The sequence below is a fragment of the Marmota marmota genome, unplaced genomic scaffold (genome assembly GCF_001458135.2).
Source record: "Marmota marmota marmota unplaced genomic scaffold, marMar, whole genome shotgun sequence".
Lineage (NCBI taxonomy): Eukaryota > Metazoa > Chordata > Mammalia > Rodentia > Sciuridae > Marmota > Marmota marmota.
In genome coordinates this window covers 6,712,094-6,723,604 of record NW_025999990.1, presented here as the reverse complement: position 1 = coordinate 6,723,604, position 11,511 = coordinate 6,712,094, and positions in this window count along the sequence as shown.

Genomic DNA, 11,511 nt, shown 5'->3' with positions numbered 1-11,511 from the left:
CTTTTAGGCAAGAGTAAGGATGACAGGTTCCCTCCACACACCTGCTGGGGAAACACCCTGGGGGTTCTTCAGAGAGGGAGGATCCCTGGAGGGAGCATGATGTCATACATTGATGGATGGGGGTGGATGATGCCATTTCATCTGATTGTGCAAAGGGACGTGGCCTTAATTTATACCTATCAAAGTCTGATGTTTATTGTTCTCCCAAACGTGTTTCTAAATCTTTAAAATTTAATTTAATTTTTTCAATTTCCTTTTATATTTACCTAAATGGTTTTATAGACTTTCTTTCCTCTCAAATTCTCTACTCATTCCATAACTTGATGACTTGAGTTGATGCCTTTGCCTCCTAGTTCATTAAAAAAAATATTCAGGACTTTGAATCCTTAACTACACACTTCACATCTCCTCACTCTTCTTTCTTCTTTCTATTGTATTGTTCCTCTCTTCCATTTCTCAGCCACACTTCACCAGTTGTAAAGCTTTCTAAATGGGTCTCCTTGTCTCTAGTGGAGTCTTTCCCTGGCTTAAATTGGAAGATTCTTCTAATCTCAGACAAACCATTGCTTATAGCCACTCTATCCCAATGTGGTTCTCCGTTTGTCGTTCAAGTTTTGAAGGAGTCTAGACTCTTCCCCTCTGCCCTCTGGCTTTTTTCTCAAACATTTCGTGGTCCCGTTTTTCCTTACATTCACCAAGGGATTTCTGATGAAGGTTCTTCGTTTGTTATGTGCAAATACTCATGGGTTCTTGAGGCCAGAGTCAAAAGCATTTCATGATAATACCAAGACATCATTTGCCTTTCAACTCTTATGATTTGTGCTGAAGGTGTGCGAGGGGTGGACAGCTCTGCTGATTTATTACACAGGAAGTGTTGGCTCCCAACTGGACTAGCTGTTGTGGGTTCTTCACTGCCACACGTCCAGGACAGGAAAATGCCACTTTCTACTTCTGAGTGTCCTTGAAGGAGGTGTAAAATCTGAGCTTTATTAAAGCTCAACTTTTGTGTATACATTTTTTTAATACTTTGTGTGATGAAATGAAAGATGAATATACAGCACCTTTTTACAACTTTGAAATACAGATGTGCAGGAAGTTGCCAAAACCTGTAGAAGGAGGTTCTCTGTTCTCTTCCACCAGTTTCCCCCCAAGTAGTAACATTTTGCATAACTACAGCACAAGTAGAGAAGCCAGGCATTGGTGCTGGTGCAAGTCAAATGACTCTTGGGAAGAAGAGAGGATACTTCTTATTCAGATAATAAAAGATGAATAGGAATTTGGTAAGTGGTAAGTCGGGGAGGGAGGTGCCTCACAGAGCAGGAAGAAAAGATGAAAGTTGTGGTTAGAGAAAAATAGATAATTCTGTTTCGTTAAAGAAAATGATTCCAATTTGTTAGAGCAAAAACAAACAAACAAACAAACAAACAAAAATACAGGAAGAGACACTCAAGTAGAAGATGAGATTGAAAGATTGGGAAGGAAAAATTGCCCAGTGACAAAGACCTTCTGAGTCATGACGGAAAAAGCCTGAGGGTTTTTTTTTTTTTTAAATATGTTTTTAGCTTTGTTTTTATGCTGAGGTCCTGGGAGCTATTGAAGTGTTTGAAACAGCAGGTAGCATGAATGGATTTATATTTCAGAATGATAACTGTGGATTTTTTGAAGATTGAAGGATTAACAGCAAGAAGCCCATTAGGAGGGTTTGTAGTAATCTATGGCAAGAAATTTGAAAGAAATATGATAGATGGAAAGATGGATAAGAAGAGAAATTCCAGAAATATGTAAGAAGGAAAAGTTTCAGGTCTTGGTTATTGACAGAGGTGGTAGAAGAAAGAGAGAAATTTGATGACTCACAAATTTCTGACTTAGGTGGCAGAATTTAATGATGGCACCATTTTTGCACACTCAGGTGGGAATATTAGAATTTGGCTTTCCAGGACACATCAAAGGTGCAGATGGCTGGTTTTACAGGTAGAGTCTGGTGATGTAATCCGATTTGGGTGTCGCTCATTCAGGAAGTTGTTAAAATAATGTGAATGTTGGAGGGAGGGCATGATCTAATAATGGTGGTGGGGGGAAGGTTAAAAACTGAGATGAAGTCAGTGGTGGAAAGAGGAAAAGGAGCTGGAGTAGTTCACTGGGAAAGGTGAGAAGGGATGGGATACCAGGAGGGAGTGACCCACATGTGAAATGGAAGACATGTTCAGCGCAGTGGTGCCAGGCACTGTGGCCCAGGATTCCTTCACACTCGTCAGAATTAAGGGTCTTGAAGAACTTTTGTTTTTGTGCGTTTCTCTAATGATATTCACTGTATTAGAAATTTAAGCCAAAAAACCCCCTCCTTAAATATATAAATAATATCTTAACATTAAAGTAACAATGCAACCATTGCATGTTAATATAAATTTTTCATTCACGAACCTGTTTTCCAATTACTCCACCCCAAATAGTGGTAAAAGAGGCATTTAAATTTTCATTTTTACAAATCTCTTTCAAGTCTGACAGTATAACTGATGTCTACCTAGATTTACACATCTACACACCTATTTACTCTATTACTGTATGTTGTTTAGATCAAAGTACATGAAGAAACTCTGGTCTCACACAGACATGTATAATTGGAAAATATTTATAGGCAATTAACTGTGATATTGCATTTGGATACTACACCAAACCTCAAAACTGTTGGAACTGAGAAACTGCATCAAACTGGAACCAGTAATGGGCAACGACAAGTGATGAAATGTTGAATTAGGAAAATAATTCAACTATATTGAAAAGAGACTTAAAGGAAGCATAACTATGTTGAAGTTCTGCATAACAGTAATAATCAATAGCAAATTATTACTATTGACCTGCTATTCTATAGGCTTGAATTTATATTAGTGGATTAATTTGAGAATCACCTTGCTTAGAAACTGATATAAAAAAAAGTGGTATAAAAATGCCTAGAGTTTGTGGGAAAAGAAAACAGAAAGCTGCCCTGGGCAGGGGGAACTGGTCTGCACAGAATTCTCCCTTGATGATGAGCTTACAAATCCAAAATAACTAAACCCTTAAGTGGCAATTTCCTTAGGCTATGAAATGTTGAATTAAGAAACAGAACAAACAAAAAAATCAGTGAACAAAACAGACAAAAGAGTCCACTCTCCAACAACTTCAGATAACCATATTTTTATTAAGATAATTAATAGAATTAGAGTTAATAAAATTTTGATTATGTAAGATTTATTTATTAAATACATAAAACATTATTGATGTCATGATTAAATAGTCATGATTGAAACTACAAGGAACCCCAAATCCTGGATAGCAGGGTGCATAGAGATGGATGTTCATGAGAGAGAGGACTGAGGGAAAGAGGGAAGAGGAAGGTCAGCAGAAGGTAGCAGAACCTATTCACTGCTCTCCCTTATGAGAACCAGCAATGGTTGAGGGCAACGGTGCTTAGTTGCATGAAACTTCATATCTTTTACCCAGTAGATGGTCCAATCCAGAGCAGAGGTAAGTCAAGATAATCTATATCCCATAGCCAGAAAATTTCTGGGGCTTGTCCTTCTCATCCTCTTTTTAAAGCTATTGAATCCAGAGGAAATGCATTTTCTCGAAGAAAAATCTTTAAGCCAAAAGATTGAAAGGCTGGCCTAGGATAGTATAAGTTCATAGAATCTGAGTGTCCTGAAATTGTCCTGATCCTTTGAGTTTCAGGCAGGAAGAAGTTTGTCAGTTACTTCCTTTGAAATTTTCTAACAGCAGAAAGGGTTTAGGTTTGGGTGCAAGAAAAGCCAAAGGCCAAATGTTCTCTGTGATAAGTGGATTCTGATCCATAATGGGGAGGCATGGGAAAAATGGAGGAACTTTGATGGGGCAAAGGGACGGAGGGGTTGGGAGAGGGTATGGGGGTAGGAAAGATGTACAATCAGGACGTTGGCATTGATACAACCTACCAACCTTATTTAATTTTATGTGTATCCATGCGCATGTGTGTGTAGTGTGTATACGTTTCATTCTCTGCAAAAATTCATCAAGAACAGGTTTGAATATCCATCAGGATGTGAAGACAGAGCCGTTTTTAACATCACCATAAGGAGACTTTATATTGCCTTATAACGACTCTGCTCTTTTTCTCCTTCCCACTGTCCCTAACCTCTGGCATCCATTAGTCTATTTTCTATTTGTATGATTTTGCCATGTCATCAACGTTATATAAATTGATGGATGGATCATTCCATATGTGACCTTTCAGGTCGGGCATTTTCACCAAGCATTGTTCCCCCAAGGTTCATCTCAACTGTTGCAGGCACCAGTAATCTTTTCCTTTTATCACTTCATAATACTCCATGTGCAGGGGCAGCAAAACTCCATCTTCATCTAATTAGGGTCCTGGTTGGGTCTGAGAATCAAATTGACATAAGATGGATGAACAGGAGAAAAGCATATGCTTTTATCTACTGCAAGCTTTACCAGGCAGGGCAGCCCTCATAGAGAAACCAGGACCCAAAGAAGCAGGTCGAGGTAGTTACTGATATGTCGCATTGAGCAAAGAATGGTAGGTTGCAAAGAAGCAAAAGAAAAAAACAAAAACAAAAACAAAAACAAAAAAGCAAAAACCCCAAACCTGCAGAGGCTTAACAGAGTTGTTTTAACAGGGTCTGTACAGAGTTACTTTGGTGGCGGTGTCTCACCCTTGAGGTCAAGGATGCTATTGCTTTTTCTACAGGGCATCTGTCTTTTACATGAGAATTTCATCTCCTGCTTTTAAGAAAGAGCATGAGGGTCAGAATGGTCTTTTTGTTTCTACTCTTTTTCAAGTACCTTTAATGTAAAAGTCGATATGCCAGAGTGGTATACTTTTAGCTCCTTCCCATGGTCTTCCTTGCTACCAGGTAGCTACCTGGCTACCTAGTATCTCTCCAAGGAGGAGTTGAGTCTCAGGAGAAGCAAGCAAGCACATCCCTGGCTGGTTATTATTTGCAGAGCTACCAATGGCTCCCATGCCAGGGGCTCACCTGTGTTGTCAGAGGGGCTCCTGCTCCATTAGGAGAGGAGGGAGGAGCGAGCCTAGCTGGATTGAGTTCTTTTGTAGGGAGGGCAGGGTGTGGGTCCCTCCTTCTGTTGGGTGAGAGGATATAGACGCTCTGCTGCTGGGTGGTTCCTCCAGGGCAGGGGGCACAAGCCAGCTGGCTTTTTCTCAGCAGAGTCTGCCCTTGGCTGTTACTTGTGTGATTTCTGGGTCTCATATTTGTACTTAGCATCAGGATTGGGGAGAAACAAGTCCACCCCATCTTGTCTCTCTGTCACTTTCAAGTATTAAATATACAACAACATAAGAAGTTTTCTTTGCTTTTTTGGGTGTTAAAGTTTTAAATGAGAAAGAATACCCTCAAAATTTCCTACAGGGCTTGTTTGGTTGGACACAGGCAACTGTTGAAAGAAAGAAGATTCAGATACCAAGGTAAGAGACCAAGTGGGTCTGGTGTGGAGACCAGGTATGAGCTGGCTCCAGGCTTAGCTCAGTCCCTAACCAACATTTTGCATTTAGTTAACCCTAAGTTTCCAGTTCTTCCTTCTGTAAGATGAGTGGTCTGCCCTAAATGAACTTTGGACTCCTTCAGCAAACTAGAATCCATTCTTTTTCCACTTTGCCAAGTGAGAAGGATAGGCCAGGATTCCTCCAGAAATTTCTCTTAGCAGTCAAGGCAATTAGGTTTGGGGAAGATGGGAAGGAGAGACCAGATAGGGTACATCCGTGTGCACTCAACCGCAATTGGATCATTTACTCATTAATAACTTATTTATTTGTTCGTTGTCACTAACAAATTATATCCTTGCACACTTACTCAGTGCCAGTATTGCATCCTGTAAAAGAGTAAGAACAAACAATAAGACAGATTCACCCTTGGTGCTTCTAAGCCATTTTTTTTCAGCAATATCTGCCAATACATTCCCATTAAATAATGTAAATAAGTAACTTGAGAGGCCAAGGCATTGAATGTGTTTAGGCTCAATGGGCAAGACATTGGCATTGACTCTGTAAATCTTCCCAGGAAATGTGGCACCATTGTTTCAACACCATGAATCCCAAGGCCTTGGCACTCCTTGGCCTCCTTGAGCAAGCTCCAGTTAATCTGCAAGCTTTTGTTCTCTAATAACTTGTGCAAACATGAGCTACAAATGCCCTTGTCTTGTCTCTGTTCATTGTGCTGGGTAAATGGAAGAAGAAATTCTAGCTTGTCTCCTCCTTGTGAAGCAATCAGGTAGGCAACAGATCAATCTTCCAACACTGTGCCTGGGACAGTTACAGAATCTTGCAATTCCACACTTTGTAGATTTTGCTTGGTTAAGAGCACGGTGTCACCTTTCAGAGGCTCTGGGCCTGGACTCTGCTGTGAGAAGCAGGTAATCAGACAGCCCTTGGTTCCAGAACCATAGGACTCGAAGGCAAAATAAGCAGTAAACCTGAATTCAATTACAGCGTACACTTCAAGGAGGGAAAATATAGTGTGGATAATGATCTAGCAAAACAACAGCAGCTAAAGTTCTTCAGGGGGTCTGGCCAGCCATGGCCCTGCATGGGGTCAGCTGTAGGCCTGAGAGAAGGGGCCAAGCAAGACAGAGAAGGGACATCAGAAAGGGTTGCATCAAACCTCCTAGACTTGCCACTGATGAAAACCAGGCTGGGAGGGTTCCCCAAGACTGCCCCGGGGGAGGGAGTAGTGAGGTCTGAGGTGAACCAGACAGTGGAGGGACATGGACTCTACTCCCAGATCCCTGCTGGGGCCTGTGGTCTGCTTCTCCTTTTCTCCTTCCTTTGGCTCCGGCATCTTCCTTTCCTGCTTGTCCCTCCTCACCCTCCCCACACCCCACGCCTCTTTATCCTCCACTTGGCACCCGCCATATTGGTTCTAGCACCTTCTACTCTTCTTTCCTTGGCATCCTATTTTTCTGTCCTCATCTTGATTAAATCAATACTCTGCCTAAATCTTATTTTATAGGTGGATATATTAAATATTTTATATTTATCTCTCTAAAATAAAAGAGCCCATTAATTAAATTACAGTACGTCTCTGTGTCACTGAAACTGGAATTTGAATTCTGCCCCTCAAAGGAACCTATTTTTCCCCTAATTGGGACTCTCCCTCTTCCTTCTTTCCATTTCTCTTTCTCTTCTTTCCTTCCTTCCACCCTTCCCCTCTCTCTATGTCTTTCTCTGTTCTCTGGTTAAGACTCTATTGTATACAAATCTCAAGTAACAGAAACATGTCCTGCTATTTCCTGCTCTCGGCCCCACTGGGTACACAAGAAGAAGAGCTCAAACCACACCAGCACCTTTCTTTGGATAGGCCTTTATTTGACAGGCTGAATTCTGCCTCCCTCCCCATCCCACTAACACAAACACTGTGGAAGGCAGTCTTCAGGAGCATGGGAACAGAGAGTGGTGTGAGAATCGGGAGGAGGTAATGAATTTTTGAAAGACTGAGAAACTCAGGAAGCAAATTAGCCCTAATAAATTGAACCGGCAAGAATGTTCTAAAACTCCGGGTTAGTGGCCTTCAGAGGAGGGGCTTACTAGGGCTCACAGGAAGATCAGAGAGGCATGGTTTGGGCACTCCGGACTTTCCATTTCAGTCCAGACCCAGCCTCCCACTGGTCAAGCCAAGATGTGGACAAAAAGCAGCTGAGCAGAGACTGTACAGAAGCTTCAGGGTTTGAAGGTGGCAGAGTGTTTCCTGGGACATTGGCAGCTGTGGGGAAGGAGGTCAGCTTCAGCACACTTGATATAGATGCCGTATCAAAGTCCAAACTGCAGATGGAGATTTATTAGAATTTTCTGTATTCATGAGTAATAATGTTTCTCTGGTACTCTCTTTATAATTTATTCATTTTTGTAACAACAGCATCAGGCGTCTTCTGGGCCCATAGGAAAGCAGGATTTGCAAAGTTGGCATAAGGTCAGTTGGTCCTGATGGCCCAGCTCACCAATTCCCACAGGATCTCTACAGAAAAGAGCCCCTGGCAGGGACTTATTGAATTCCCCAGCTGTATGCACCGTGCTAGACCAGTACCCATTATGTAGGAGGTGCTCAGTAAGTGTTGGTAGAACACCCAGCTGAGGCTTTGGATGAGTTCCTAGTGAGGAAGAATTAGAAATGGTCACTATACACATCACTCTTCCTTTGTTGTGAAGAGTTCAGTTCACCCACTAAACACGCTCGTTCCTCAGGGTGACATCAGCTAATCCTTGACTTCCCAGTTGAAGGATAGTATAAGTACTTATCTAAACTGGGTGCACCCCTCCTGGTGCCTGCCGCTGATCCTGATAGAACAGTGAAACACAGTCAGCATGCCTTCACCAGCAGGACTGCCTTCTGCAGAATCACACTTTCCATTTCATAGACCTGGACACTACAGGGAGGAGAAGCAAAATAAAATGTTATCTCTTCTTGAACAGCTTTTACTTTACTTGGTGTAAATTATAGGTGTAGTGCCCTTGAAGGGGAAATGGGAACCCTGGCCCTTCTTCTGTCTTTGGTTTCTGGCTGTCATGAGGTGAGCAGGTTGCTCTACTGCATGCCTTCTGCCATGATATACTGCCTCACCAGTGGTCAAAAGCATCAGGGCCTACTGATTATGGACTAGAATCTCTGGGCTGTGAGCCAAAGTGAACATTTCTTCTTTTAAAGTTGATTATCTCAGATATTTTGTTATAGTAACCGAACGCTGACCAACACATTCTTTAAACAACAAACATCATAGAACAAAGCGTGTTTAACACAACAACCATTTTATTCACTTCCAAATCTGTGGGTCAGGAATTCAGGCATCACAGTGGGAGGGCCTAGTTTCTGTTCCATATGATATCTGATGAGGTTGGGAAGTCTAAGAAGGCTCCTTCACTCACATGTCTGGGCCATGGATCTCTCAGTTAGCAGGGTTGTTTCTATTGCCAGGCCTCATCCTTTCTACTGGACACCCCCATGTGGTCTCTTCACATCTCTTCACATGATCTCTCCAGGAAGGGAGTGGAGTGGGGTTTTTACATAGTAGCTATAGGCTCCTAAGAGCATGAGTTGAAGTCATTAAGTTTACTTAAAACGTAGGGCTGAAACAAGTTCATCATCATCATTTTTTAAATTAGTAGATTATTTTTGATAGTTGTTTTAGTGCTGCAGTCTGGCTGGGCACAATCAGGAGCCACTTGTCAAAAGAAACTAACTTTATTTTTAGAACCACACGCCAAACAAAACAGCCTCTCAGGAAAAACCCTCGGAGCCCCAACTGCCACCACCGGCTTTCCACAAGCCTCTCTCTCCAACACAAGCTTCTCTCCACCTCCCACAATCCTCCTGCTCTTGAGGCCGATTGGCTGGGTCACGTGGGAGGAGCCAAAAAAGTCCCCCAATGAGCAGCTCCGTGGTCTGAAAGGGCAGGGAAACAGCCCAATGAGCATCACGGCAGAGGAGCCAATCAGCTAGATGTTGCTGGGGCCACTGTGAGCCAATCATCAGCCGGCAGCTGGAAGTTTGCTGGCAGCTGGAAGTTTGCTGGGGCCCCTTCAGCTGTGAGCCAATCATAAGCCGGCATTTTAGATTTATAGAAAAATGGAGCAGAAAAAAACACAGGCAGCTCTCCTATACTCTGTCTCCCACTCAACACCATATCTGCTCCTATTAACAAGATCTTGTATTAATGTGGTACTTTTGTTACATTTGATGGACCAGCATGGATATATCATTAATTAAGTCCATAGTTTACATTAGGTTTCACTCTTTGTATTGCAGTTTTATGTGCTTTAACAAATGCACAACGTCATGTACTCACCATTACAGTGTCACATAGAAAACTCCCACGGCTTCAAAAGTCCCCTGTACTCCACCTGTCCAACCCTTCCCAATCCCCTTCCATTCCCTGAGGTCCTAGAAACCACTTGTCTTTTACTGGCTCCATAGTTTTGTCCTACATGTAGCTTTCTCAGAGTGACTTTACTTAACAAGATACATTTAGGTTTTTCTATGTCTTTTCATAGTTTGACAGCTCACTGATTTTAGTGCTGATTAATATTCCACTGTGGGGATGTCTCACAGTTTGTTTATCTGTCTGCAAATTAAAGGACATTTTCAGTGCTTCCAATTATTGACCATTATGAAAATCTTCCGTAAACGTGTGTGTGCAGGTGTTTGTATGCACATAAGTTTTCTATTCATTTAGGTAAATAATTTGGGAATATGATTTCTGGGTTGAATGATAAGACTGTATTTAGTTTTGTTATGAAGTTGCCAAACTGTCCTCCAAAGTGACAGAACCAGTGTGAATTCCTGGCACAGTGACTGAGAGTTCTTGTTGCTCCATATGCTCAGCAGCATTTGACATTGTCAGTGCTTTGAATTTTAGCCATTCTACTAGATGGGTATCTTATCAGTATCTCAATTTGCAATTCCCTCATGATGTGTGATGCTAAGTATCTTTTAATGTGCTTCTTTGCCATTTATATATTTTCTTTGGTGGAGTGTCCAGACTTTTTGCCCACTTTTTAATTGAGTTGTTTGTTTTCTTATTATTGAGTTTTAAGAGTTCTTTGTATATGTTGGCTACAAATCCTTTATTAGATGAGTGTTTTGCAAATATTTTTTTTCCTAGTCTGTGGGATCACCTGTTATCTCTTAACAATGTCTTTTGTAGCATAGAAGTTTCTGATTCTAATTAAACCTACCATGATTTTTTTTTTCTTTCTTAGGTCATGTTTTTGGAGTTGAGTCTAAAACCTCATCATGAAACCAGAAGTTGCATAGATTTTCTCTAGAAATTTTACGACTTTGCATTTTAAGTCTATGATTAATTTTGAGTTTATTTTTATTTGAAGTGTGGGTTTAGTGTCTAGAATGATTTTTTGGTATGTAGCATAATTTGTTAAGAAGAATATCCATTCTCCATTTGAGCTGCCTCTGTTCCTTTGTTAAAGATCTGTGGACTCTACTGGTATAGATCTACTTCTGGGCTCTTTTTTCTACCCTATTGATTCACTTGCCTTTTCTCTCATCAATAATATATTGTATGGATTACTATAGCTGTATGGTCAATTTTAAAATTGAGTATCAGTTCTCTACCAAAAAAGACTGATATTTTCCTTTAATCGTGGTTATTTTGGGTCTTTTGTTTTTCCATATAAATTTTAGAATCAGATTGCAGATATACACAATGTAATTTTCTGGAATTTTGTTGTGTATGTATTGAATCTGTAGATCAAACTGGAAAGAACTAACATTTGAATATCATTGAGTATTTTTAACCAAGAACATGAAATATCTCTCCATTTATTTTGATCATTTTTGAGTCCTCTCATGAAAATTTTGCAGTATTCCTTGTCTTTGTTTGATTTACACATATTTTTGGTGCTAATATAAACAGTTCTATATTTTTAATTTTGAATTCCATGTGTTCATTTTTTTTGTTATATAATAAAGTAATGAATTTTGCATACTAATAAAACATAATTTTTGGCATATTTTAACA